This window comes from Capsicum annuum, chromosome 8 (genome assembly GCF_002878395.1).
Source record: "Capsicum annuum cultivar UCD-10X-F1 chromosome 8, UCD10Xv1.1, whole genome shotgun sequence".
NCBI classification, from domain to species: domain Eukaryota; kingdom Viridiplantae; phylum Streptophyta; class Magnoliopsida; order Solanales; family Solanaceae; genus Capsicum; species Capsicum annuum.
In genome coordinates this window covers 72,266,491-72,272,949 of record NC_061118.1, presented here as the reverse complement: position 1 = coordinate 72,272,949, position 6,459 = coordinate 72,266,491, and the positions used below count along the sequence as shown (strand labels likewise).

The 6,459-nt window shown below is 30.5% G+C and overlaps 1 long non-coding RNA gene across 12 annotated transcripts; it reads left to right on the top strand.

Moving 5' to 3' along the window:
- The first annotated feature begins 1,946 nt into the window (after positions 1-1,946).
- LOC107838918 lies at positions 1,947-5,058 on the top strand. 12 transcript variants are annotated; one of them, XR_007044070.1, is made up of 7 exons: positions 1,965-2,322; positions 2,636-2,738; positions 3,230-3,391; positions 3,640-3,910; positions 4,148-4,208; positions 4,323-4,464; positions 4,853-5,058. It is a non-coding gene; the product is annotated as an uncharacterized LOC107838918 (long non-coding RNA). The 12 variants fall into 12 exon arrangements; XR_007044066.1 differs by having other exon boundaries at positions 1,964-2,322; positions 3,230-3,910; XR_001664879.2 differs by lacking the exon at positions 4,148-4,208 and having other exon boundaries at positions 1,966-2,322.
- The last annotated feature ends 1,401 nt before the right edge of the window (positions 5,059-6,459 follow it).

Sequence of the window (6,459 nt, the reverse complement as noted above, 5' to 3'; positions counted from 1 at the left end):
TATTATCATCCCTTTTGATAATATTGTTCTTGAGGAATAAATCTAAAATATAAATGGTTTCAAACCAAATATTTTTCCTCAAATTCAATAATAATTATATTAGTAGTAGCAAAAGAAAGATAACATAAGGAATTACTAACCTTAAAATCCTTCAGATTTATAATCTCACCTTGTTTGACAGAGTCTTGTACTGATAACGTGTTATAAAATATAAAAGCAAGAACAAGAAAATAATAGAGAGAGAAGGGAAACTTCTTTATTTCTAATGAGAGATCATAAGATTGAGAATACAATGAACAAAACCCCTTTATTTATAGGGAAAAATACTCCTAGTTTATGATAAAAGTCAGATACTTCAAATCTTGATAGATATCATATTTCAGACCAACATATGAAACTTTTTTCTCATTATTGATGGTTTAGCTATTTATCGAAGGTATTCAATGCCAAACCATCATCATCAAGATAACTTTCTTGATTGCACAATCTGAAAATTATGTTCTTAACTCAATTTTATTAAGCAAGCAACTTGATGAATGTCTGATTGCAGGTTGACAATGAATGTACATGTGATCATCTTATTGATGTATCTTTTCAACATATCACACGATAGGTGAACAGGCCCATATTCACCTTTTATATTTTTCAGATTTAAGGAATTCAATCCCAACATTAGTTGGTCCAACCAACTTATCATGAGAACAAGTGACATAAATAATTCTCGAAGAATCTTCTAGTTTTTCAATACATGTCTAATATTAAATATGCACATCTTCGAGATGTCACAATCGTTCATATCATTTATGAACTTTTATTATAGTAAACTCCAAGTTTACCGTGACATGTACTTTTTACTTTAATAAATTTCAGATTTACTATTTTAGAAGTAGATTTCAAAATAACTCTTGTCATTTATTCTGCCTTATTCGGAGGTGAGTTGTGATACCATCACAATCAAGTGCACGTTTGCATTAATAAGCTTTTCATTCCCCATGAGTGAAATATAAGTATGCATTAAGCATATTAAATTATGATAGCTACTACAAAAGAAAATTGAGGCATACATATGATTTATTGATACCACATTCAATTCAGGAAATAGAGCATATCAATGGGATATATTTCATGGCTTTTCATCAAATACCCATTATTTACCTTAGCCATCATAATGTCATCAATACATGCATTGAGATCCAATCTCAACGTATTATCCATATAAAGGCGTCTTAGGCATAATTGATGGGACTTGAACTCAACATATTATCATCCCTTTTGATAATATTGTTCTTGAGGAATAAATCTAAAATATAAATGATTTCAAACCAATTATTTTTTCTCAAATCCAATAATAATTATATTAGTAGTAGCAAAAGAAAGATAACATAAGGAATTACTAACCTTAAAATCCTTCAGATTTATAATCTCACCTTGTTTGACAGAGTCTTGTACTGATAACGTGGTATAAAATATAAAAATAAGAACAAGAAAATAAATAGAGAGAGAAGAAGAGAAACTTCTTTATTTTTTTATGAGAGATCATAAGATTGAGAATACAATGAACAAAACCCTTTTATTTATAGGAAAAAATACTCTTAGTTTCTGACTAAAAGTCAGATACTTCAAATCTTGATAGATATTAACTAAATCTTATTAGATCTTGATAGACATTCACTATAATCTAAATATATTTATAACAAGTTAAAAGATATAAATATGAAGTTGTTATTCATCATAAAAATTATTTATGTAATTTACTTTATTAATCAAAGATAATTTTATCAAAAAAATATTAGTTAATAGATAAATACTATTTTTTTTTTATTTGAGACTAAAATTTAAAAATCAAAATGGATGTATTGTTGAGATTTACCCGATATTAGAAGTGTGAGTTAGAGATCAGGTTTCAATGTGTCAGTTTTATGTCATCTAAATCCTATTTAAGGGCATTTTAGACTTTTAAACACTAACTAAAGCTGCGTGCCCTATAAACGGCAAGTGAGTTTCCCACGTTTGCCCACCTCATTGTCCTCTTCGTCTCTCTCAATCTCCATCCTTTCCCTTTAATGAATTAGTATCAAAAGATTTGAGAAGCAAAGGTCAAAGGTGAAATGCTCACCGGAGATTGTAAAATAAATGAATGAAACCAAGGAACAGCGAAAATTCAAGATAGTTACAACCGCAAGTGGCTTATGAGGGGGCAATTTGGTGCTCAATTTGATGGTAAACATCATATTCATTTTTCTATAAATACGTTGCAGAGTAATTGATATGAGGATTACAGCTCTTTGGATCTACTTGATTAGGAATTTTTTCAAGTTGCAGGTTAGCTCCTTGTTCAATCTTTGGCCAAATCTGCTCTTTTTTTCCTTATACATGAGTGCAGTGATCTTTCATCTGAAATTTAAAAGTTATTTTCAGCGGTGCTTCTCTTTTCTCGGAAAAATTATGTCTTTATTTATAGAAAAAGTTGAACAAGTTGAATACAATATACAATCCCTCTGTTTACATCAACAAATTTTATTTTATCAAATTCTTGTGAAATAGGGACTTTCCAGCAAGTTGCAATTGATTTCACGTTTTTAAGAATTAGTACTAACGGAGTACAGATTGAAATTGCCTTTATTTTCATTTTCAGGAGTATTGATTGAAGAAAGGTTCTAGAATCATCTTTAAGAGAAGGGTGATTGTTGTGAAACAGGAAACTAACAAGAAAGAGATCAATGACAAAATTTATAGGGGTAATTGGCCTGTATGACTATTTTTTCTATCATGTTCTCATTGTCTTTGAATACCTGATATGAATACTTTTTTTGGTAAAGTGTTATTCAGCGTCGATCTACAAAAGCCTTAAAAAAGTTTCTTTGCAAAAGGCGTATTCTAATTGAAATACTTTACACATCTCTACTCTACTCTCTATCGGTAATAAATCTTATGGCAGTTTATGTCAAATGTTTATTTGAGATCAGATCACTCACAACTTTCTACATATCCATTCTTACTGTTATGCTGCTGAACTTGAACTTCATGAAGATTTAACTTTAAATTCGACTGCTCTTTCATTTGTTCATGCAGTCATCAATCTTGAACTTGTTAAACTTTTATGCCAATATTTCTAATATTGTAACAATCTAGTAATGTAGCATGCTATGCTTTGATATCTATGCTTCTTTTTCTTTTGAAGAGACAATATACCACTTAAAATCAATACTAATTATTAGTATCTTTTCAGGTACCACATTTCCTCGAAAATGAAACGAGCTAGCGCATAATCTAGCTAAGATGGATTTTTTGAATTCTGCCTTTCCAAGTTGGGTTGTAACTGATGCACTGGCTTCTTTCACATATTGAGACGTATTATGAGTTAATATGATGCAACTATTTGCATGATGATGTATGTGCTTAGATTATTAATCATTAGTCAACTCAATGTTTTATTGTGCTTTCTTGTGGTCTCTTCTATGGTTATTAACAACCAATATAACAAGCAAAATTATGATCATCTTATCAGCTTATGTAAGTGTTGTAGCCTGGACAAAATGATTCTACCAGTCATCATTTGATATTTTTCTTCTTGTTTTTTTAATATGTAGGTAACAACTTTATTAGATGATTGAAAGTTTCTTGATATTTTTTTGGTAGAACGAAACATGTTGTGTTGGCTACTGTATTTGGATCTAGGCTTGAAGCTCATCAGTGTGGATCGTACTTTTGCTGGAAAGCACTACATGGACTTGTCTGCAAAGCCTTTCTTCAATGGGTTTGTTGAATACATTATTTCTGGTCCTGTTGTTGTGATGGTATGGGCGAGCAAGGGTGTAGTTACTACTGGTAGGAAGATAATTGGAGCAACAAATCCATTGGAGTGTGCTGCTGGTACCATCCGTGGTGATTATGCGATTGACATTGGAAGGTAAAACATTTTACATCCATTTTACTGGTTGCGTCTCTAGCATCCAGTTTCTCTCAAGCCAACGTACCAATAGTTAGGACTAATTATGTGTTCCAAAACACTTAACCCCAAGTTAAAACTTTTTGTAACTTATCTGTTCAATCATGTAACTTATAATACACCTAGCACAAAGTTAAGTTGAAATTGTTTGTGCCAATTGAGTTCCGAGCTAAGTTTTCTCTGTGACTTTTGTGTCAGCTTCAGTAGATTACGCTCATTTTTTCCCAAGATTCTAAGATTAAGTAGCTTCATAGGAAAGGTAAGTCAAGAGTATGTTTCATCTGTTACTTCTATGGAGATTTATTCTTTAAAATTTTCTTCCCCTTTACATTTTAGTAGCTTCATTTAAAAAGTACATGCCTCTTATTTTCAGATTTCATTATCCTTTCCGCCAACAAAAACAGGTTTCGAACCAAAAAAAGGCCCGTGAATTATTTAATTCAAGAAAAGAGCCGTAACCAGTTTCAAGATGCATAAATATAAACATATGTTGTTGCGAGACTGTGTTCAGAAAGGTATGTGACATTCCATTTTGAGGTGGTGCAATCGTTTAGGAAAACCTATTTACCAATATCACCAAAATATATAAAACATTACACTGGTTATGTATATTATGTGTGCATCTATTTTAATTTATCAAAGACTCAATCAAAAAGGAGAGTACACACATCACAATGGTTGCATTTACATTCTATCAATATGTGCTTAGTACATCTATAGCTAGATTACTTTTAATATATTTTGTTTATTTTTCTTTATAGTAAATGAACTCGACAAGAACTATATTAGTGAGTCATGCTTGCATTTATTTATTTGGATAGAGCACTGACACACTATTATACCCTGGTGTGGTGTTGTTGTTGTAGTAGTAGTAGTATGGACTAACACTCTACCATTTTACAGGTGTTTTTTTCTAGAGGCACTTAGGAGCTAATTAAGAGGGGGTGTCACCTTTTCTGATATTGTTGTTGATATGTAAATAGTTGGTACACACATGTATGATATTTTCATGGATGTAAAATCTATATCAGGTGGCAATTATAAACATCCTCTGTTCCAAAGTATATGTAAATACTATCTTAACAATAATGAATTTCTCTTTTCTGCTATTCTATGCTTAAAACATAGCATAGGATCTTCAGTTTTGTATAATATTGGGCCCGTGCACGAGCTAACATCATCTAGTTTACTTAGATATGTAAGACTTCCTATTTAAAATTACTAAAAATTACACAAATACAAAACTTATGTTTCTAATATTACAAAAAATTTCAACTCCCTAAACATATTACAAAAATTTCAACATATACACAGAATGCTATGTATATGTCGCTTTGTTATATATATTAATAGGGAGAGAGAGTAAAGTAATTAAAAAAGTGGGAGAGAGTGTAATTAATTCCAATTAGATTGGTATTTATATTATTTATACTGAAAATTAACATCATCTAGTTTAGATATCTAAGACTTCCTATTTAAAATTGTCATAGTAACGTGTATTATAACGACGTAGTTATGAGAAAGTAAGTTAATGTTAACAAAATGTTAAATAAAATTATTTAATTATATACGAATATTGATATGAAATAATTGAACAATTATAATAGCGTTCATCAAATAGGAGTCAAATTAATTATTTTTACCATAATATGAAATAATATTAAATAATTAAATAATTAGCAAAACAATCTTTTGTTGTAAAATGATAATTTTTGTAAAAAGTCAAGTGGCTAGTTATCAAGATGTCACTTGGCTTAATTTTAGACTAACTATTCTCTTTTATTATAATATAGATTTGAAATAATATTAATTGTTTTTTACCATAATATGAAATGATACTAAATAATTAAATAATCAGTGAAATAGTCTTTCATTGTAAAATGATAGCTTTATATTGTAAAATGTCAAGTGGCTAGTAATCAAGATGCCACTTGGCTTAATTTGGACTAACTATTCTCCTTTAATATAATATAGATATTAAATAATATTAATTATTTTTTGTCACTACCTAAATCAGGGTCTGACCGTGACAGACATCTCAAGTACGTCGAGGATAGGAGACCACTCTCTTTGCCTAGCCAAACAAAATATAATACAACTAGAAGCGGATGAATTCCAAACATATAACAAAATAGTTAAGCAACTAGCTCAAAAAGAAATCTAAGAACTTTAACATTCATCCCAATCCGCAGTAATCCATAAGCTTATAAGAAACCAACATTAATTTATGTCAGAACATGTCGCTGACGATAGCCAAAAAAAAAAGTAAAAGATAGTCTATGATATAGTGAAACCAAAATATGAGAGTCTTTCGAAGAATGGAAGCTCACCGCTTTAAGCTGACTCACGAGCGATCCAGGGATCACCTAATACTGCGTAGAAAAAGCAGAAGTTTCTTTGTTCCTTGTATTGAATGAGGATACAACGTCCGGAGACGGTTAGCAGAGTGAGCGCTAGCATGTAACTTAGTGAAGGGATAAAATAATGTCATGATCATGTCAATCCAAAAT